This window comes from Patagioenas fasciata, chromosome 25, assembly GCF_037038585.1.
Source record: "Patagioenas fasciata isolate bPatFas1 chromosome 25, bPatFas1.hap1, whole genome shotgun sequence".
NCBI lineage: Eukaryota > Metazoa > Chordata > Aves > Columbiformes > Columbidae > Patagioenas > Patagioenas fasciata.
This window is the reverse complement of record NC_092544.1, coordinates 6,493,875-6,516,854: the sequence shown is the minus strand read 5'-3', so window position 1 is coordinate 6,516,854 and position 22,980 is coordinate 6,493,875. Positions and strand designations below refer to the sequence as shown.

General features: G+C 48.7%; 1 long non-coding RNA gene across 1 annotated transcript; it reads right to left on the bottom strand.

Moving 5' to 3' along the window:
* Positions 1–2,686: 2,686 nt before the first annotated feature.
* Positions 2,687–7,388, bottom strand: LOC139825586 (uncharacterized). Its single transcript, XR_011735721.1, has 2 exons — positions 6,826–7,388; positions 2,687–3,054 (listed from the first exon to the last, which is right to left on the bottom strand). It is a non-coding gene; the product is annotated as an uncharacterized lncRNA (long non-coding RNA).
* Between the last annotated feature and the right edge of the window lie 15,592 nt (positions 7,389–22,980).

The window sequence follows — 22,980 nt, the reverse complement described above, 5'->3', positions numbered from 1 at the left end:
CACCTGGTTTCACCTGAAAACTGGGGGGTGGGGTGATCACACCTGGACCCCGCACCCCTCAGTTGGGGCCTGTGACCCCCAGGTTGGTCCTGGCCCCACAGTGGGGGGTTCCCTCCCCTCCTGCCCCAAAATTGGGGCTTTTTATTTTTCCTGAAGTTGCTTTTATATTTTTATTTCAATAAATCAACATTATAAAAGGAGATTGGGAGGAAGGGCAGCCCCAGATGCTGGGGTCACTGTCCCCTGAGAGTCCAAAAAATCATGGACTCCACACAATCCAATATGAATTCAAGCGAAGCCATTTATTACAGAAACAAGCCTCCCTATATATGCAGTTATTTCCTGATCACGCGTCCACGCTCCAAGCGTGCATTGGCTGATTGGATATTGTCCGTGTTCACGAGCTGTCCATGCACCCGAGTCTCACTGCTGTTTTTCAGGGTGCTGTTTTTCAGCCTTCGAGCTCGCCTTGAGATTCCTTTGGCTAGTTCAGAAGTCAATCTCCATCTAATAGAAACCCATCCACACAACAACCTCAAGAAAATCCCTCAAATCTCCCACCATTCACCCTTTTTGTTTTTGAACCAGGCAGGCCTTGTTTACAACACGCAGAATGATCTTTGAAATCCACTGCAGCAGACAACATACGATTAACAACAATGATTACAGTTACATATAATGTAGCTAAGCCTTACATAATAAGATCAAACAACTACCCACCTATTTCCAAGCTTTTAAACCATTTGTCAAACCTTAATTCTACTATGACAATTTTATTAGCGTGCTGTTTTAGTTTGTCTAAAGTACTATGAATAGACCCAGAATGATTAAACAAGTTAATACCTCTTTCTCTTAAATTCATCACATCCATGTCCTTACGATAACAACAAAACTCTATAGCAACACAATTTTGAAGTGTAACGTGCCTAATACCATCAACATCTACTATTAATTGAGTTAGTATCTCAGAAGTTAATTAGCCTGTTTAAAAGACCAATAGCTTAACTTGGATATGTCTCCTAAAGCTTTACCAGCCGCTAGACTAGGGAGAAGGAGTGCAGTAGATACTATGGTAGGAATGTCTCATAACTTTACCTCATTTTTGCATTGACTATCTAAGTGTAATATCACCCTTTTGGCTCTCCTGCTGTTTGCTCAAATTGCCATTCTCCACAGAAGGTACAGCACCTGCTGCTAATGGGCTTCTAGACCACCGGGTCTGTGAGCATCCGTAACACTGAATTAGGATCCATGGTTTACATCTGGAACAGTCCTCACAGCTTATCTCCTCCTGTCCATCTGCATCCGTTGAGTCTTTGTTGAATCCACTTCAATCCTCAGCCTGTAATGACACAAGCATAACCTTTTCCCCAGGTTATCAATGGATGTGGCCTTTTCCATTGATCATTAACTAGTGATTTGACCATAACTAATGTAGGTTCTTTCTGATTTAGCATGGTTTTGGGTCATACTTGCAAAGTGTTTCATCACAGGGCAAATTTAGGCTGCACTACTTGGATATAAGTGATTCATCACATGCAATGCTTTTGACAATTGGTTTTGTGGGGTTTTGCCTACTTCCCCCTTTTTGTTTAAAAACAAAAACAAAACAGTTCAGAATCAGATACGTGCATTGGACCTTGACTACGTACTCAGAATCACAAACCGAATTCAGAGGTTCCTCCTTAAAAAGCTCTAAGTGATGTAAACCTGCACCAAATTCTGCTAATTGGGTTGAACCTTCAATAATTTGTACAGAATGATGCCAATTGTTATCTTCATGCCAGACCACTACAGCTTTATGGGACTGCCCAGAACCACCAACAAAAACTGTGCAGGTATGTAGGATCAGACCAGATACACGTGTGGTCTGTGACCTGACGTTACAGACTTGCAGGTTCTGCATCAGTTTACATTTATGCGTGCCAAAAGCTGTGCTGTTAAGAAAAATCAGCTAATGCAATTTGCAAGGATGTAGATTGCATATAAAAAATCAAAATTAAATTTCACAAATGGTACATATATGACAAAAAGATCATAGCCTATTAAGACTTAAATTAATTCCCTGCATTTCTTGATCAGAGTAACAATCGGTATATCAGTCTGTTAGCATTCTCATCAGACTGTCCCACAATAGCCACAGATTCTTTCTATGCTGTAGCTATAAACAGACAAATCTGCAAGTCCAATCGAATGCAGTCAGCCTGCAAATTTGTCATAAATTTGTTCCTCAAAGTTTCCAACTCCATTTTGGCTGTCATATTTATTGGATATTGTTTTTCCTTACCAGATCGAAGTCCTGTTTCAGATCTATCAGTGTAGTGTTTGCTTTATCAAAACATTGGCTGTTAATACTGGTGGAAATACAGCATTTGAAATTTCCTTGGAGATTCCTCACTTGCACAAGCAGATCTGCGCCATCCAAGCAGCTTCTTGTAGGACATGCAACTAAACAGAATTCTCAGAAAACATTATTTGAGCTTACAATTTACTTAACAAATCCTGACCCAAGAGGGCTATAGGGCTTTCTGGCAACTACAAGAATTCATGTATTAAAACTTTGTTCCAAATTTGGCATTCTGTTGGTCTCATAAAACAGCCTTTCTTTCGTTCTTTCCCATGACCTCAAAAACTAGCATGGTGAATTTACTAAGAAGTCTCTTACAACCAGTTACCACAGAATAAGTCTATTAAAAAAAATTTTGGTTTAATTTCCCAGCTTCATTAGAACTATGGACCCACTGGTAATGTCTTTAAATTTCAACCCTCAGACTCCCTGATGCGGTATTTACAGTTCTCTAGCAGTAACATTGCTGGGGGGGAATAAAACCTCCCTCTCGCCCCCATCTGGGAGGGCAGGATCTCCAGCCCAGCATGAAAACCAATCAGTTCAACTCCACATCAAACCAACCTGGCTGCACTCCACACCCAAATCAGTACCAGTCTGACCCAGAGAAGCACTAAGCACTCTGACCCCCAAAGCTGACCGGTGTGGAAAGACCAACCTCAGCAAGGAGGTAAAATGATGAGCTCTCTCCCCAGATGTGCCAGAACCTAGGAAACAAGACAGAAGCAAAAAGAAACATCACCAACAACCCCTGATTCAAAGCTGAGAAGCAACACAGTGCCACAACAAGGATGGATGACAATACTCCAGAAAAAAAAAAAGACAGAGCGGGGGGAGTAAAGCCCCCTCTTTTCCAATTAGCAGCGGACAAACAGGTTTTTCCATTTTTTTTTCCTTCATTCTCTTCTTGCTGCAGTTCAGATGTAGCCAAGGCCACGCAGCTGGTGTAATCACTGGTACGAAGCAGGAGGCTCTGGCAAACTCCTCGATTGCAATGACCTGAGTTTATCTGGCAGCTTCACACAGGCCCAAAATCCATGTTCAGGCACAGGCCTGGGATATTTTGCTTTTTTTTTCTCCCATTTCACTCCAACTGATAGTAACAGAATCAACTTTACAAGATGTTTCCTTCCATGTTCTCTTATGGAACAGAACAGGATGGGCCTTTGCTGGTGGATCTGTTGCAGTTGGGTTAATATGAGGATAGCAACCAGCCCTGTAGCCATAGAACTCTTGTAGTCAGTAACCAAACTCTGTTCTTAAAGCTGACATAGATTTATGGTATATTCTTACAAGGCAGGTAACTGTAACCGAGCCTTATTCTTAAGGTGGAGATAGATTTATGATATATTCTTTTAAAGTTTGTACCGTTAAAAATAACTGATAATTATAACATCTTTTAGATAGAAAGTTTCTGTTAGAATAGGTGTGGGATATGCTAATGGTTGTCAAGGGTGAAATGAATATGTATGTAACTGACTTGTATAATAAGGTATGGTCTGAATCAGCTGTTTGAAGCTTTGGGTGCGAACCCTGGTTTCCCAGCGCTGGAATAAAGCACCACATAGAACTACGTCCGCGGTTGTGTGTCCTGATTGCTGACACAACCACAACACACTTCATACACAATTCCAACCAGCGCAACAGTTGCCACGCTCCTCAGCCCCATTTACCTTTTACAATTTACAGATGTCAAAAAACAGTATATTAAGCATCAATGCATTATTCCATTTTCCTAAATCCAAATAATTTCATATTCTAGCAGCTTTTAAATACAACCTCATACAATACCAAGTTCACATGCATCATAGCATTTAGGTGGGTGGTTGGTTGTTGTTTTTTTGTTTGTTTGTTTTGTTTTGGGGTTTTTTTGGGTTTTTTTGTGTTTTTTTTTTCAGTGCAAAGCAGAGTTTAACAATTTAAATTCTTTTCTGGTCTCAAAATTACTAGATGACAATATAAGCAATTACTCTAATGCGTAAGGATGCATCCTAAGGGGGAGCAAGGTGGAATTTCAGCAGTGAAATCTTAGCAGTGGAACCAGTTCCCATTTTGTAATTATCTCCCCAAACAAAATTATTTTGGTACCAAATATAAATACGCAATTATAATACTGAGCTCAGATATGAAAACCAAATACCAAGTTCAAATATGCAGATGGATCACAGTTACACTAATTTAAGACATTATTTCATTTTTTGCATTGCGCCTTTGGGCCGCTCGCTGCTCAGCCAGGCGGGGGCACCGCTGGGGCTCCTGACAAACAGGGCAGTGCGGCTGGAGCCCCATCGGCACCCGCCCCCCCGCCGCAGCGAGCTGGACCGGGCAAGGCTTTTATCGGTGTCCCATCTGGGGTGCTACGGCTGTTACCCCAAACCAGGATTCTTTACTTGGTGTGCAGAAAGAGCCAAAACCAGCACACCGAGATGAGGCACAGCCTGTCACAGAGCTGCGCAAGTCTGGATACCGAAATAAAGCCAGCGTGCTAGAAAGAAAAATAACAGCTACTACACACAAAGTTTTACCATCACATTCACGCAGTAAAGAACTAAATTACTCATGATCTTCTGTATTATCACAAAACGCACATTTTGAGTCAACGGATTCTCATGATTTAACCGTCTGTGAACTTATCGCACCATGTAACAAAGACCTACCAAAACTGCAACATGCTTAAACAGATACCCACAAAGAAAACAGGTTCATAAGGAAAGCATCTTGCAGACTTCAACAAGTTTTCTGACCTGTGTGTTATCAGTTAATTCTGTCTCAGCTTGTTGAAGTTCAAATCACCCTGCCTGTAAAACTGTCTGAAATGATTTAATGATTTCTTGTCGGAGTGCTTTCCTATGTTTTATAACACCTCCCAATGCCGATTTTTCAGGAACACAACTGAAAACAATCATTCCTGACCCCATCTTGCAAGTAAAAACCTTGAGAAGAGGGAGGGAGGGGGGAAGCACAGGGCTGCTTGCAGCCTGAGTGGGAAGAGCGGGGAGAAGGGTTTACGGCGCACTTAAAAACAACCAGTAACACAATTAACACACATTGCTGACGAGCTGCTTGATTTTCAGAGTGGCAGTACACAGGAGCACATAATATGTACTGTAAAACTCGCAAATAACATGCTGATAGCAAACATTAGCATTCTCTACTGCTAAGTTCAACACCAGTGCTTCCTTAACTTCTAAGTTTTCAACCTGTTTATTGATGGCCTCTTCAAGGTGGTCAATAAATTGCATGTAATTCTCATTGGGACCCTGATTAATAGTTGCAAATTATTTGGCTGCTTTGATGGTTTCAGGCACCTTTCTCATAGCTTGATATGCAAGGTCTGCTGACTGCCTCAGGATTTCAGAAGCTCATAGCGCCTGTAATTGTGGTGTGTCAATTCGTGTCCGTTCCAAGAGTTGGGGGATAGCTGCCCCTTTCAACGAATCCCCATCGTTCCGTCCTAAATGATCTAGAGCTGTTACATTGCCTAGGTCTAATTTTGCTTGAGTCTTTCATGGTTCTTATCTGATCTCAGGGCAACTCGTACACATACTCCTTTAACTTTTCAAGAAAATGCTGCAAACCCTCATCCTCTTCCGAGTCATCAGATAACACGGACTGGAACGGTCGGAACAGTGCACATTCTCGCCAATACTTTCTAGCATCATAATTATTCGTATAACCTGAGTTCCCAAGCGCATCCCCTTTCCCGACACGATCAGCAAGAGTGCATTGCCGACTGCTGGATTCACTCACTATTAACTGATCTGATCTTTCACATAGTTCTTTTGCCCAGTTCTCATCCGGTGACTCCTTCTACTCTCTCATGGAAGTTGGAGGGTTAGAAGGCAGTAAAAGCAGATACAAATTGGTAAAAGGACTTGTCTACGACTTTAGCATTCTCAGCTTTCACAGGTTCTTTGGGCAAGTTGTCTGATTCCAATCCTTTGGACTTGCTGTTCTCATCAGGATTGGGTAACAGTGTAGGAGGACACACGCTCGGCATTTTTCCTCCCCCTGCCCCGGACTGCTGAGCTATCGGGGGTGCCGAAAGCGCAGTAGGGGATGGAGTAGGGAAGGTATCAAAGACATGAACAGAGTAAACTTCACAGCGACTTTCAGGATTCTTATCAAGTTGCAATGCTACAAAAACTCCAGCAGCAGCAGACCGTTCAGCCTTAAAATCTTGTATAAGCTTCCATGTAGTTACTAATGATTTAGCTTCTTTATCATCTCCATTGCTAACTTTATTCCATAATTTCTGCCTTTGTGGTCCCAAAGTTAACGTTTAAAAGCCTTCTTGGTTTCTCCCGGGTAGCTGTTAATTCTACACCAAATTAACAGTCTGTGTATGTCACTTTCTTCCTATTTAAGTCCTCTCACAGAGAGAATATGCAGGAGGAGCTTAACTGCGGCTTGTTCTTCAGAAAATATGTTTTGCTCCATAACTTCACTCTTCCCTCCTCCTGCCCCCAGCCGCTCACCTTTCCGGTGATCCGTCGATGAATTTATCCCCGGGTGTCCGTGCGCCTCCGCCCGGCTCTCAGTCCAGCTGAGCCGCCTCCAGCTGGGCTGCTCCAGGCTTTTCCCGATCGCAGTGAGACGCCATTCAGAGTATCGCGTCGGGGTCACCATCTGTTGGAACGATAAAGAACTCAGCATTCCGATTCAATGTGCATCACGCAAAGCCATTTATTACAGAAACAAGCCTTATATATGCAACTATTCTCTGATCACGCGTCCACGCTCCCAGCATGCATTTGCTAATTGGATATCATCTCTGTTCACGAGCTGTCCATACGCTGAAGTCTCACTGCTGATAGGTCCGTTGATTTACACCACGTTGGGGCCTTGTTCTTTCGAAGCTGCTTCTCTCCCATGGCAGGTCCTGTTCACAGCCTTGAAATTCCTGGCTGGTTCAGTAACAAATCTCCACCTAACAGCAACCCCTCCACAAGGAGGGACAGCAGGCAGTGACAGGCCCGGGGCTGACAGGCTCCCCTCCCCTAGGGGGCGCTCGGCTGCCACACCCAGCTGACATAGAACCTTTGTCACAATGCCCGCTACCGTGGGGAGGATGCGGGCACTCTGCGGGTGACAGGGACACAGCTGGACTTGGTGTCAGCTCAGCAAGTTCTCAGTTCCCCAAAGAAGCTGAATTCTGCAAATTGCTGCTGTTGCTGTTGAAATGATGTCATCAGGTGGGTGTTTTGGTGTCATACACTGAAAAACAGAGCAGAAATGGTGAAATATTTCCATGATATGCTTGATCCCTGCACCAAACGACCATGACTCAGCCTGAGTAGATCTGCAGCTGATTTTTTTGTACTGCCAGCAGATTGTGGAAGTAGAGTATAAAAAGCAGCCTTATGCAGACATGTTTCAATTTTAGGCTTAGTCTAAATGTCTCAAGTAGCTGGGGTTTTTGTTTGGGCCTCATAAATAAGGTCTGATGGCATTCCTTCTCTTCTGCAGACAAATGTGGTAGAAAATATAAAGCAAATAATGTCCTGCAGCCTAGCCTTGCCTGTACTTGCCTTGCCTTGCCTTATTTCCTTCTCATCCTCTTCTCTTTCCCATCCTCTCTCAGTAAGCACTCCTCTGCCTGGATATCTCTTCTTTTCTCTCTTCTTTCATTTTGCTCAGATTGCTATGGTTGCTATGATTGCCATGGTTTCTCTGGTTGCCATGGTTGCCGTGGTTTGTCTGGTTGCTATGGTTGCCATAATTCCTATGGTTGCTATTGTTGACATGGTTGCTCTGTTTGCAATGGTTGCTTTGGTTGCTATAGTTGCTATGGTTGCTATGGTTACCATGGTTTCTATGGTTGTCACGGTTGCTATGGTTGCCATGGTTGCAATGGTTGCTTTGTTGCTGTAGTTGCTATGGTTGCTATGGTTGCCATGGTTGCCATGGTTTCTATGGTTGTCATGGTTGCTATGGTTGCCATGTTTGCTATGGTTGCTATGGTTGCCATAGTTGCCATGGTTGCCATGCTTCCTCTCATTGCTCTGGTTGTTCTGGTAGCCATGGTTGCTAAGGTTGCTATGGTTTCTATGGTTGCAATGTTTACTATGGTTGCCCTGGTTACTATGGTTGCCCTGGTTGCTATGTTTGCCACGGTTGCCCTGGTTGCTATGTTTGCCACGGTTGCCATGGTTTCTCTGGTTGCTCTGGTTGCTCTGGTTTCCATGATTGCTATGGTTGACATCGTTGCTATGGTTGCTCTGGCTGACATGGTTGCTATGGTTGCCATGGTTGCCATGATTTCTCTGGTTGCTCTGGTTGCCATGAATGCTATGGTTGCTCCGATTGCTATGGTTGCCATGGTTGCCATGGTTTCTATGGTTGTCTTGGTTGCTATGGTTGCTGTGGTTGCCATGGTTGCTTTGGTTGCCATGATTGCCATGGTTGCTATGGTTCCCACGGTTGCCATGGTTGCTCTCGTTGCTTTGGTTCTCTGGTTGCCATGGTTTCTATGCTTGCTATGGTTGCCACAGTTGCCATGGTTCCTCTCGGTGCTCTGGTTCCACTGGTTGCCATGGTTGCCATGGTTGTTATAGTTCTATGCTTGCCATGGTTGCCATGGTTGCTATGGTTACTATGGTTGTCTTGGTTGCTGTGGTTGCTATGGTTGCCACGCTTGCTATGGTATTCTCATTGCTCTGGTACCTCTGTTTGCCATGGTTGCTTTGGTTGCTATGGTTGTTATGGTTGCCAAGGTTGCTATGGTTGCCATCGTTGCTATGGTTTCCATGGTAGCCATCGTTGCTGTGGTTCCCATGGTTCAAATGGTTGCCATAGTTGCTATCATGGACATGATTGTCATGGTTGCTATGGTGTGTATGGTTGCCATGGTTGCCATGGTTTCTGTGGTTGCAATGGTTGCCATGGTTGCTCTGGTTGCTCTGGTTGCCATGGTTGCTGTAGTTGCCATGGTTGCTCTCGTTGCTCTCGTTGCTCTGGTTTCCATGGTTGCTATGGTTGTGATGGTTGCCCTGGTTCCCATGGCTGTTATTGTTGCCATGGTTGCTATGATTGCCATGATTGCTATGGTTGCTATGGTTGCCATGATTGCTTTGGTTTCTGTGGTTGCTATAGTTGCTATGGTTGCTATTGTTGCTATGGTTGCCATGGTTGCTATGGTTACCATGATTGCTACGATTTCCATGGTTCTATGTTTGCTATGGTTGCCATGTTTTCTGTCGTTGCTTTGGTTGCTATGGTTGCTATGGTTGCTCAGGTTGCCATGGTTGCTATGATACTCTCGTTGCTCTGGTTGTTCTGGTTGCCATGGTTCCCATGGTTGCTATGGTTCCTATGGTTGCTATGGTTGCCATGGTTACTATGGTTGCCATGGTTGTATTTTGCCATGGTTGCCATGGCTGCCATGGTTGTCATGATTGCCACTGTTTCGCTTGGTGTTCTGGTTGCTCTGGTTGCCATGGTTCCTATGGTTGCCATGGTTTACATGGTTAAAATGGTGGCGATGGTTGCTATGATTGCTATGGGTCCCACGGTTGCTACAGTTGCCATGGTTCTATGACTGGTCTGGTTGCCATTCTTAACATGGTTGCTATAGTTCTGTGGTTGCCATGGTTGTCATGGTTGCGATGCTTGCCACGGTTGCTATGGTACTCTCGTTGCTCTGGTTCCTCTGGTTGCCATAGTTGCTTTGGTTGCTATGATTGCTATGGTTGTTATGGTTGCTGTGGTTGCCATGGTTGCCATTGTTGCCATGGTGGCTCTCGTTGCTCTGATTGCTCTGGTTGCTATGGTTGCCATGGTTGCTTTGGTTGTTATGGTTGCTATGGTTGCTATCGTTGCCATGGTTGCTATGGTTACTATGGTTGCTCTGCTTGCCATGGTTCCTATCGTTGCAATGGTTGCCATGGTTGCTATGGTTGCCATGGTTCCCATGGTTGCTATGGTTGCCATGGTTGCCATGATTGCTATGGTTGCTATGGTTTCCATGGTTGCTATGGTAGTCTCGTTGCTCTAGTTCCTCTGGTTGCCATGGTTGCTATGGTTGCCATGGTTGCTCTGGTGCCATGGTTGCCATGGTTACTCTCGTTGCTATGGTTGCCATGGTTGCTATGGTAGCTCTGGTTGCCATGGTTGCCATGGTTGCTCTGGTTGAAATGGTTGCTCTGTTTGCTCTGGCTGCCATGGTTGCTCTGGTTGCTATGGTTGCTCTGTTTGCCAGGATTGCTACGGTTGTTCTCGTTACTTTGGTTGCTCTGCTTTCCATGGTTGTTATGGTTGCTATGGTTGCTCTGTTTGCCAGGATTGCTACGGTTGTTCTCGTTACTTTGGTTGCTCTGCTTTCCATGGTTGTTATGGTTGCTCTGTTTGACAAGGTTGCTATCGTTGCTATGCTTGCTATCGTTGCTATGGTTGCCATGGGTGCTATGGTTGCTATGGTTGCTATGGTTGCTATGGTTACCATGGGTGCTATGGTTCCCTTGGTTGTTATGATGGCTATGGTTGCTCTCGTTGCTCTGGTTGCTCTGGTTTCCATGGTTGCTATAGTTCCTACATTTGCTATGGTTGCCATGGTTGCTATGGTTCCCATGGTTGCCATGGTTGCTATGGTTCCCATGGTTGCCATGTTTGCTATGGAAGCTCTCGTTGCTCTGATTGCTCTGGTTGCTATGCTTGCAATGGTTGCTATGGTGCAAATGGTTGCTATGGTTGCCATGGTTGCTATGGTTCCTATGGTTGCTCTGGTTGCTATGGTTGCTATGGTTGCCATGGTGGCCGTGGTTGCTATGCTTGATGTGGTTGCTATGGTGTCCATGGTTACCATCGTTGCTATGGTTGATGAGGTTGCCATAGATGCCATGGTTGCTATGATTGCCAAGCTTGCTATGGTTGCTACGCTTGCTATCATTGCTATGGTTGCCATGGTTGCTATGGTTCCCATGGTTGCTGTGTTTGCCATGATTGCTATGGTTACTCTCATTGATCTTGTTGCCATGGTTGCCACGATTGCTAGGACTGCTGTTGTTGCCATAGTTGCCATGGTTCCCATTGTTGCTCTCGTTGCTGTGGTTGCTCTGCTTGCCATGGTTGCCATGGTTGCTATGGATGCTAAGGTTGCCATGGCTGCCATGGTTACGATGTCTGCGATGGTCGCTCTTGTTACTATGGTTGCTATGGTTGCCGTGGTTTCTATGGTTGCCATGATTGCCATGGTTGCTATGGATGCCATTGTTGCTCTCGTTGCATTGGTTTCTCTGGGTTCCATGGTAGCTATGGTTGCTATGGTTGCCATGGTTTCCATGGTTGCTATGGTTGCTATGGTTTCCACGGTTGACATGGTTTCTATGGTTTCCATGGTTGCTATGCTTGCTATGGTTCCCATGGTTTCCATGGCTTCCACGGTTGCCAGCTTTGGGTGTGAACCCCTGGTTTCCCAGCACTGAAATAAAGCACCGCGTAGAACTACGCCCGTGGTTGTATGTCCTGATTGCTGGCACAGGGACAGGAGCTGGACGCAACCGAGCGAGCCTCTCGCGGGTGGCTGCGGGACAGCGTACGCGACTCTATGAGTCGAGCTTTTCGACCCTTGTGATCCGTGCACACACTCGGCGAGTCTGTGTCTGGAGTTTCGGGGCTCACACGTGGGGGGATGCGGGTTTCGTGACTGTTATAGATTGCATAACTAAAGTAAATTTGCTAATCAAATCAAGATATGTTAGTAGTTGGCAATTCACTGAGTTGTGTAAATGTTAAACTGCCACGTTCTGTCACTATAGTTCGCCATATTCTGTTTTGCAGGTTTTGGCGGGAAAGCTGTTGTGTGCTTATGGGAAGGCGGATGTGCTTCGCTGTGCGGGGGACGGCATAGCAACCAATCTGACCAATCAGGAAGAAGATCTGGGGCGTGTACTTTCAGACGGCCTATGAACACTTTTTTTCTGTAGCCAATTTGCGTGCCTTTGGGTGGAGCAGCGACTCCCCGGCTGCCCAGCGCTGTCTTGCTCATTTATCTTTAATAAAAGTTATTCTAAACTTCTTTGAGTCATATTTGACTGTAACAGTGGCGGTGTTTTCTTTTTTTTGGTTCGGTTTGGTGGGGGTTTATTTCGGCGGGGGTGGCGGGGTCGTGGTGGTGTCGTCGTGCCCCGCACCCGCACCGGCCGCCGCCACCGCCATGTAATTTCACTTCGGCTTTCGGCTCAGACTGCGCGGCGAGCACAAACCCACCCCCACCTTGCTCCCCCCGCCCCCCCGGCCCACCCGCGGGAAGGGCCAGAGGGGGTCCGCCACCGGGCGCTCCGGGCATGCGTGCTCTCCCCGCCGCCCAGCAACCGGCGCCCTGCCCCGCCAGGAGCCCGGCGGTCGGTCGCCCGGGGTCAAGCCATCGGGCGGGCGGGCGCGGCAGCGGTCGCGGGGAGGCTGGCGCGGGAGCGTCTTGCCGACCACCCGAGGAACGCCGCGCGCAGGCGGGCGGGGAGGCAGGCGGGCCAGGACGGGGAGACGGGGACGAGTATGGGTGTAATAAATTTAGACTCGAGATAACTTGAATAACAGAACTTTATTGCCCGGTTAAACGCAATAAGCAAAGACAGCGCTGGGCGGCCAGGGAGTTTCTCTGCTCCTGTGGCGCACGCCACTTCTTCTGAGCTTTCATAGGGGCGACAGTCCTGGGTTCGTTGCTCAAGGTGCCACGTCACTCGTTCTTTCTGCACGCGTGTCCTCTGTTGCCAGGCAGCTAAACTTCTATCTTTTCACCTACCCCTGCCCGCCCACACCTTTAGAAGAGCGAACATTTAAAGCGAAAGTTTCCTGCACTGCATAACAAAAGGGCAGGGGCTTCCCGTGTTGCACAATAACCTCTGAACCTTTCCTTATAAGAAGCTTTAATGAACAAACATCTTTAATTCTTAGAATGGTTTATTATGTAGGTAGTTAGGGTCTGGCGGCCGGAAGATCTCGCGCTGTACGGAAAGGTAGCAGCCCCTCCCTTGATAGGCAGTAGCGTGTGCTGTGTGATTTAAGCAGTGATCAATAAACACCATTTCGCATCCACCACGTCGCTGTCTGTGAGCTGATGGCCCAAGCAGCATGGGGTTGGTGGCCGTGCTGTTCCTGATTCAGGTCTCTGTTGCCACCTTCTAGCCGCAACAGGAAACCACAGCAACCATAGAACCATGGCAACCGTAGCAACCATGGCAACCATAGCAACCATGGCAACCATAGCCACCATGTTAACCATAGCAACCATAGAACCATGGCAACCACAGCAACCATAGAACCATGGCAACCATAGCAACCAGACCAACCATGGCAACCATATCAACCATGACAACCATAGCAACCATAGCAACCATGGCAACCATGGCAACATGGCAAGCAGAGCAACCGTAGCAACCATGGAAATCATGGCAAATATGGCTACCATGGCAACTGTAGCAACCATGGCAACCATAGCAAACATGGCAACCAGACAAACCATGGCAACTATAGCCACCATGACAACCACGGAAGCCATAGCAACCGCAGCAACCATGGCAACCATAGCAACCATAGCAACCATGGCAACCATGACAACCATGACAACCATAGCCACCATGGTAACCATAGTAACCATAGAACCATGGCAACCGTAGCAACCATGGCAACCATAGCAAACATGGCAACCATGGCAACATGGCAAGCAGAGCAACCATAGCAACCATGGAAACCATGGCAAATATGGCTACCATGGCAACCGTAGCAACCATGGCAACCACAGCACCCATGGCAACCATAGAAACATGGCAATGATAGCAACTATAGCAACCATGGCAAACATGGCAACAGAGAAAGCAGAGCAATCATAGCAACCAAGGCAAAAATGGCAACCATGGCAACCATAGCAACCATAACAACCATGGCAACCATAGCAACCATAGCAACCAAAGCAACCGTGGCAACCAGGGCAACCATAGCAACCATAGCAATCAAAGCAACTGTGGCAACCAGAGCAACCACAGCAACCATAGCAACCATAGCAACCATGGCAACCATGGCAAGCATAGTAACCATGGAAACCACAGCAATAACAGAACCATGGCAACTGTAGCAACCATGGCAACCATGGCAAGCATAGTAACCATGGAAACCATAGCAACCATGGCAAACATAGCAACCATGGGAACCATGGCAACCGTAGCAACCATAGCAAGCATACCAATCATGGCAACCATGGCAACCATGGCAACATAGCAAACAGAGCAATCAGAGCAACCATAGCAACAATGGCAACCATAGCACCATGGCAACCGTAGCAACCATGGCAGCCGTAAGAACCATATTAACCATGGCCACCGCAACAACCATAGCAACCGTGGCAACCATGGCAACCTCACAAGCAGAACAACCATGGCAACCATAGCAACCATGGCAACCATGGCACCCATAGCAACCATGGCAACCATAGCAACTATAGCAACCAAGAGCAACCATGGCAACCATGTCAACCATAGCAACCATGGAAACCTCAGCAACCATAGTAACCATGGCAACCGTAGCAACCATGGCAAGCATACCAACCATGGCAACAATGGCAAAAATAGCAACCATGGCAACCATGTCAACAATAGCATCCATGGGAACCATGGCAACCGTAGCAACCATGGCAAGCATACCAATCATGGCAACCATGGCAACATAGCAAGCAGAGCAATCAGAGCAACCATAGCAACAATGGCAACCATAGCACCATGGCAACCGTAGCAACCATGGCAGCCGTAAGAACCATATTAACCATGGCTACCGCAGCAACCATAGCAACCATGGCAACCATGGCAACCTCGCAAGCAGAGCAACCATAGCAACCATAGCAACCATGGCAACCATGGCACCCATAGCAACCATGGCAACCATAGCAACTATAGCAAACAAGAGCAACCATAGCAACCATAGCAACCATGGCAACAATGGCAAAAATAGCAACCATGGCAACCATGGCAACCATAGCAACCATGGAAACGTCAGCAACCATAGTAACCATGGCAACCGTAGCAACCATGGCAAGCATACCAACGATGGCAACCATGACAACATAGCAATCTGAGCAATCAGAGCAACCATAGCAACCATGGCAAACATAGCAACCATGGCAACCGTAAGAACCATATTAACCATGGTCACCGCAGTAACCATAGCAAACATGGCAACCATGGCAACCTCGCAAGCAGGGCAACCATGGCAACCATAGCAACCATAGCAACCATGGAAACCATGGCACCCATGGCAACCATGGTAAAAATAGCAACCATGGCAACCAGAGCAACCATAGCAACCATGGCAACCATTGCAACGATAGCAACCAGGGTAACCATAGCAACCATAGCAACCAAAGCATCTATGGCAACCATAGCAACCAGAGCAATCAGAGGAAGGAGAGCAACCATGGAAACCATGGCAACAGTGACAACCATAGCTACCATAGCAAATGTACCAACCAAAGCAACCATGGGACCCAGAGCAACCAAAGCAACGAGAGCAACCATGGCATCCATAGCAACCATGGCAATCATGGCAACCATAGAAAACATGGCAACCATGGAAACCATAGTAACCATGGCAACCGTAGCCACCGTGGTAACCATAGCAACCATAGAACCATGGAAACCACAGGAACCATACAAACATGTCAAGCATAGCAACCAGACCAACCATGGAAACCATATCAACCATCGCAACCATAGCAACCATAACAACCATGGCAACCATGGCAACATAACAACATGGCAAGCAGAGCAACCATAACAACCAAAGCAACCATGGCAACCAGAGCAACCAGAGCAACCATGGCAACCAGAGCAACCGTAGCAAGCATGACAACCGTAGGAGCCATTGCAGCCATAGACACCAGAGCAACCAGAGCAAAGAGAGCAACCATAGGCATGATAGCAAACATGGCAACCATAGCAACCATATTAACCATGGTAACCATAGCAACCATAGAATCCATGGCCACCAGAGCAACCATAGTAACCAAAGCAACGAGAGCAACCATAGCAATCATGGCAACCAGGGCAACCAGAGCAATGATATCAACCATAGCAACAATGGCAACCATGGCAAACATAGCAACCATGGCAACCAGAGCAACCCTAGCAATCGTGGCAACCATGGCAACCATGGAAACCAGACAAATCAGAGCAATGAGAGCAACCACAGCAACCATGGGAACCATAGCAACCATAGCAACCATGGCAATCATGGCAACCATAGCAACCGTGGCCACCGTAGCAACCATAGAACCATGGCAACCATAGCAACCATAGCAACCATAGCAACCATGGCAATCATGGCAACCATAGCAACCGTGGCCACCGTAGCAATCATAGAACCATGGCAACCATAGGAACCATAGCAACCATGGCAATCATGGCAACCATAGCAACTAGAGCACCAGAGCAACGAGAGCAACCATGGCAACCAGAGAAACCGGAGCAACGAGAGTAACCATGCCAACCATAGCAACCATGGCAACCATGGATACCATAGCAACCATGGTTGATTCTGTACCCAAAGATGAAAAGGACAGAAGCGATGAAGACTACTTACTTCATCCTGAAGAGCCCCTGAAAGACCACTCGAGGACACTGCGCATGATCAAAGTAGTTCCAAGGTGTTGCAATCGATCTTGCAATAAATGTTGGGTAACTGCTACGTATCTTAATGAATATATTAATATATATGTGAATGGACTGTATAAATACTGTGCAACTTAAACTGACCGCTGAAGCCAGCTTTGGGTGTGAACCCCTGGTTTCCCAGTGCTGAAATAAAGCACCGCATATAACTACACCCGTGGTTATGTGTCCTGATTGCTGACAGGGGCAAAGAGCCTTGTTGTTTGTGTGTGTGTGTGATTTCCGACCGCCTGACCTCAACATCCCCCGGCTCCGTGTTCCCGTCGTTCCCTCCCTCCCTCGGGTTCTGTCGTTGCTCGTCAGCAGCAGAAAGGAAAAACACCACGTTGGCGCCGAACCCCAGGGTGGGGACAAGAGGGACGGGGCGACCGGCGTATCGCACGCCCCTAAACCTTGAGAACTTGCCGGGGGAGCCGTGTAAAAAACAGCAGGACGCTCAGCCCTCCCGCCCTGGCGGGTCTGCCCTCTTGCGAACACGGCCGGACGCTGGGTCCGTCCGAGCCCCACCGGTCCGATCCGGTCCACTCCAATTTCCAGTCCCGTCTAGTCCTTTCCGGAGGGAGGGACAGACCCAGGAGTTCAGGGGGGGACCCAGGAATTTGGGACAAACCCAGGAGTGCCCCAAGGGACCCAGCAGTTCCGGAGGGACCCAGGAGTTCTACAGGGACACAGGAGTGTCCCAAGGGACCCAGGAGTTTGGAAAGGACTCAGGAGTTCAGGAGTGACTCAGTCTCTATGAGTCACTTATGGGGCACTATGGGGCACTGGGGAGATTCTATGGGGTGAGTGACCCAGGAGTGCCCCAAGGGACCCAGGAGTTCCGGACGGACCCAGGAGTTCAGGAGTGACTCAGTCTCTATGAGTCACTTATGGGGCACTATAGGCCACTTATGGGGCTTTATTGGGTACTTATGGGGAACTTGTGGGTCGCTATGGGGCACTTGGAGGTCACTAACAGGCACTTATGGGTCGCTAAGAGTCACTTATGGGGCACTATGGGTCACTTATGAGGCTCTATGGGGCAGTAATGGGGCACTAATAGGGAACTTGTGGGTCGCTATGGGTAACTTCGGGGCCACTAACAGGCACTTATGGGTTGCTATTGGGCACTTGAGGGTCGCTAAGAGGCATTTATGGGGCTCCGTGAGTCACTTGTGGGTCACTATAGGTCACTTACGGGGCTCTATGCACCATTTATGGGGCACTGGGTTGTCGTGAAGAGTCATTTATGGGGCACTACAGGTCACCTGTGGGGCTCTATGGGGCACTAATGGGGAATGTGAGGGTCGCTATGAGGCACTTGAGGGGTCACTAACAGGCTCTTATGGGTCGCTAAGAGTCACTTATGGGGCACTATGGGGCAATGGGGAGATGCTATGGGACACTTATGGGGCTCTATGAGTCACTTATGGGGCACTATGGGTCCCTATGGGTCACTTATGGATCACTATGGATCACTTACGTGTTGCTATTGGACACTTGGATGTCACTAAGAGACACTTATGGGGCGCTATGAGGCACTTATGGGGCACTAACAGGCACTTAGGTGTCGCTAAGAGTCACTTATGGGGCACTATGGGGCACTGGGGAGATTCTATGGGGTGAGTGACCCAGGAGTGCCCCAAATGACCCTGGAGTCTGGAGAGGGACCCAGGAGTTCGGGACAGACCCAGTCTCTATGAGTCACTTATGGGGCACTATAATGGGGCTCTATGGGGCACTTATGGGGCACTAAGAGTGAACTTGTGGGTCGGTATGGGGCACGTGGGGGCGTCACTAACAGGCACTTGTGGGGCACTTATGGGTTGCTAAGAGTCACTTACGGGGCTCTTTGGGGCCCTGAGGAGGTGCTATGGGGTGAGGGACCCAGGAGTGCCCCAAAGGACCCCGGAGTTTGGGGAGAGACCCAGGAGTTCGGGAGGGACCCAGTTTCTATGGGTCACTTATGGGGCACTATGGGTCACTTAGGCTCTATGGGGAACTTGTGGGTCGATATTGGTCGCTTGGGGGTCACTAACAGGCAGTTATGCATCTCTATGGGTCACTTATTAGGCACTATGGGTCACTTATGGGGGCTATGGGGCACTGGGGAGACACTATGGGGTGAGGGACCCAGGAGTTCAGGAGGGACCCAGTCTCTATGAGTTACTTATGGGGCACTATAGGTGACTTATGGGGTTCTATAGGGCACTTATGGGGCACTAATGGGTTGCTCTTGGGCACTTGGGGGTCACTAAGAGGCACTTATGAGGCGCTAAGTGTCAGTTATGGGGCTGCTTGAGTCACTTGTGGGACACTATGGGTCACTTATAGGGGACTATGAGTCACTTAGGGGGCACTTATGGGGAACTTGTGGATCACTATGGGGTACTTGGGGGTCACTAAGAGGCACTTATGGGGCGCTATTGGGCACCAATGGGGCACTAATGGGGAACTTGAAGGTCGCCAAGCGGCACTTGGGGGTCACTAACAGGCACTTGCGGGTCACTAAGTGTCACTTACGGGGCACTATGGGTCACTTGTGGGTCACTAAAGGTCACTTATGGTGCACTATGGGTCACTTATGGGGCTCTATGAGTCACCTCTGCTGCCAGCGCTGTGTGCTCGTTGGTTACACTGACAGTGACCTATGAACCTAAGGATGACGGGTCCTGTACCAACAGATGGGGCGGGGGATGACTCTCAGGTCTCTATGGGTCTCTATGGTCTCTATGGGTCCCTATGGGTCTCTATGGTCTCTATGAGTCTCTATGGTCTCCATGGTCTCCATGGGTCTCTATGGGTCTTTATGGTCTCTACGGTCTCCATGGGTCTCTATGGGCCCTATGGGTCTCTATGGTCTCTATGGGTCCCTATGAGTCTCTATGGTCTCCATGGGTCTCTATGGTCCCTATGGGTCTCTATGGTCTCCATGGGTCTCTATGGGCCCTATGGGTCTCTATGGTCTCTATGGGTCCCTATGAGTCTCTATGGTCTCCATGGGTCTCTATGGGTCTCTGGTCTCCATGGGTCTCTATAGGTCTCTACGGTCTCTACGGTCTCTACGGTCTCTATGGTCTCTATGGTCTCTATGGTCTCCATGGGTCTCTATGGGTTCCTATAGGTTTCTATGGGTCTCTACGGGTCTCTATGGTCTCTATGGGTCTCTATGGTCCCTATGGGTCTCTGGTGTCCATGGGTCTCTATGGATCTCTATGGTCTCTACAGTCTCTACGGTCTCTATGGTCTCCATGGGTCTCTATGGGTGTCTGTGGGTCTCTATGGTCCCTATGGGTCTCTATGGTCCCTGTGGGTCTCTATGGGTCTCTATGATCTCTATGGGTGTCTATGGTCTCTATGGGTGTCTATGGTCCCTATGGGTCTCTATGGTCTCCACGAGTCTCTCTGGGTCTCTATGGTCTCCATGGGTCTCTATGGTGTCTATGGGTCTCTGTGGTCTCCATGGGTCTCTATGGGTCTCTATGGTCTCTATGGGTCTCTATGGTCTTCATGGGTCTCTACGGGCCTCTATGGATGGTTCATGGTTCCTTCTGGTAGTTGGTTGGCCGACAGATGGTTCATCTCCATCATCCCAATTAGGCCATGAGGCCTTTCACAGCAGCTGCTAATTGTCCTTATCTGCCAAGGTGTCGGCCTCCATGGCCATAGAGCTTTGGGGAAGATAAGACGAGGTCTCCTCTATCTCTGCTTCCCAAAGCAACAAACATCAGACGTTTAAGGCACAACAAGGTCTTTGTTCTGCTAAGGGGGGGTGAGGAACGCAGGGCAATGATCAGAAACGAGAGGAAACTAAACCCGGAATTGTTACGGAGGGAGAACAGAGAAAAGTCCCTGTGATCCCCGCAGTGCAGATCCCTCCTGTGAGCAGCCCCCTGGCCTCCTCTCCCACCCAGCAAAGCCTCTGCCCTCAGGGCCGGGGGCTCCAAGGCATGGAGCAGCTCCTGTGCAGCCAGAGCTCCAGTTCCTCTGCAGAGCACAGGGGCTGAGAGCAGCTGCCCGGCAATGTTGGTGTCTGGGAGGTGGCTGCACCGCTGGGGAAGGGTGACGCTGTCTGAGTGCCCGGCTGCCTCTGCCCTGGCCTCTCTCACACCCACTCTCACCGCATTGTCCTTCTTGCTCCCCTGCTCTGGGTCACTGCTGTTGGGATCTTGTTCTTGCTGTCAGGCTCTCTGGGGATGGCAGTTTCAGCTGCAGAGTCACAGCCTGATCTTGTGGGTCCTTTCCTGCAGGTGTGTCCATGGGAACACGTGTCCCAGCTTTGCTCTGACCTGGGGGCTGTGAGCAATGCAGCCTGTGGGGCTGGGGAATGAGGTGGGTGTCCCTGAATCAAATGCCACATTAGGACAACTGGCTGTCTCCTTGAGGTTTTGTTCCAAGCTGTGAGCTTCCCTCCAGGATGCAAACCTGTCCTACAGCACCTGTGTGTATCTGCAAGTCCCATGGAGAAGCACAGAGATGCTGCTCTCAGCAGTGCCTGGTGGCTTTTCAGGGTAACATGGGAGTGTGATCAGCCCTCATCTCAGAAAGGTGCCAGCCCAGGGCAACTGGAGCAAGACAGAGGGGCAGAGCAGCTGCCCTCACTGCACTGACCCACAGGGATCCTCTGGTCTCGCAGGACTCGCTCTGTTCTCCCTGAGTGCAGCAGAAATGCTGAGGGTTTCTGACACCCAAGAACACTCCCCAGGGTGGGAGGGGGGAAGGAGCTGCAGAAACACCAAACCTCCCCAGCCCAGTTTCTCAGGCCTGGAGGTGCAGATGCTGACGGTCCCTTCTGCACCAGGAGCGGTTCCAGCTGACACAGCTGAACCCCAGGACGGGCCCCTGCCCACCCAATCACACAGGGTCAGGCTGACTCCTCAAGAGCCCCTGGGCACAGACCCTGTTCTTCATTGCACACTCATCCAGCACCGACGAGGGCTCCAGCCAGGACGTTCTCCTGGAGAAATAACAGTGTCTCTGTGGGAAATGGCTTTGGTTTCTCCCAGAGAAGTCTCATCTAAACCATCACTGTCTTTTCCTCCTTGCACAGGTCCTCATGCCCACAGGCAGCAAATGTCCAACAGCAGCTCCATCACCCAGTTCCTCCTCCTGGCGTTCACAGACACACGGGAGCTGCAGCTCTTGCACTTCTGGCTCTTCCTGGGCATCTACCTGGCTGCCCTCCTGGGCAACGGCCTCATCATCACCACCATAGCCTGGGACCAGCACCTCCACACCCCCATGTACTACCTCGCCCTCCTTGACCTGGGTGCCATCTCCACCACTGTCTCCAAATCCATGGCCAATTCCATCTGGGACACCAGGGCCATGTGCTGCACAGATCTTTCCATTTACCTTCCTCATAGCAGCAGAATATTCACTTCTCACCATCATGTACTATGACCGCTACGTTGCCATCTGCAAACCCCTGCACTACGGGACCCTCCTGGGCAGCAGAGCTTGTGTCCACACGGCAGCAGCTGCCTGGGCCACTGGGTTTCTCACTGCTCTGCTGCACACGGCCAATACATTTTCACTGCCCCTGTGCAAGGGCAATGCCCTGGGCCAGTTCTTCTGTGAAATCCCCCAGATCCTCAAACTCTGCTGCTCAAACTCCTACCTCAGGGAAGCTGGGCTTCTTGTGGTCACTGTTTTAGTAGCATTCGGGTGTTTTGTGTTCATCGTGGTGTCCTATGTGCAGATCTTCAGGCCGTGCTGAGGATCCCCTCTGAGCAGGGATGGCACAAAGCCTTTTCCACCTGCCTCCCTCACCTGGCTGTGATCTCCCTGTTCATCCCTTTTTGTTCCTGCCTGAAGCTGCCCCCATCTCATCCCTTCCTGTCCTGGCTTTGTTAAAAACAAGTTTATCTTGTAGTGAGTTTCCTGTCACTAAAGCTCCATATCAGCTGCATTTTCCTGGAGAACCAGATCCATGTTTTGGTGAACACAGCAATGGGATGTGAGGTTATTGATAAGCACGGATGGACATCTCGTGAGAGGGGC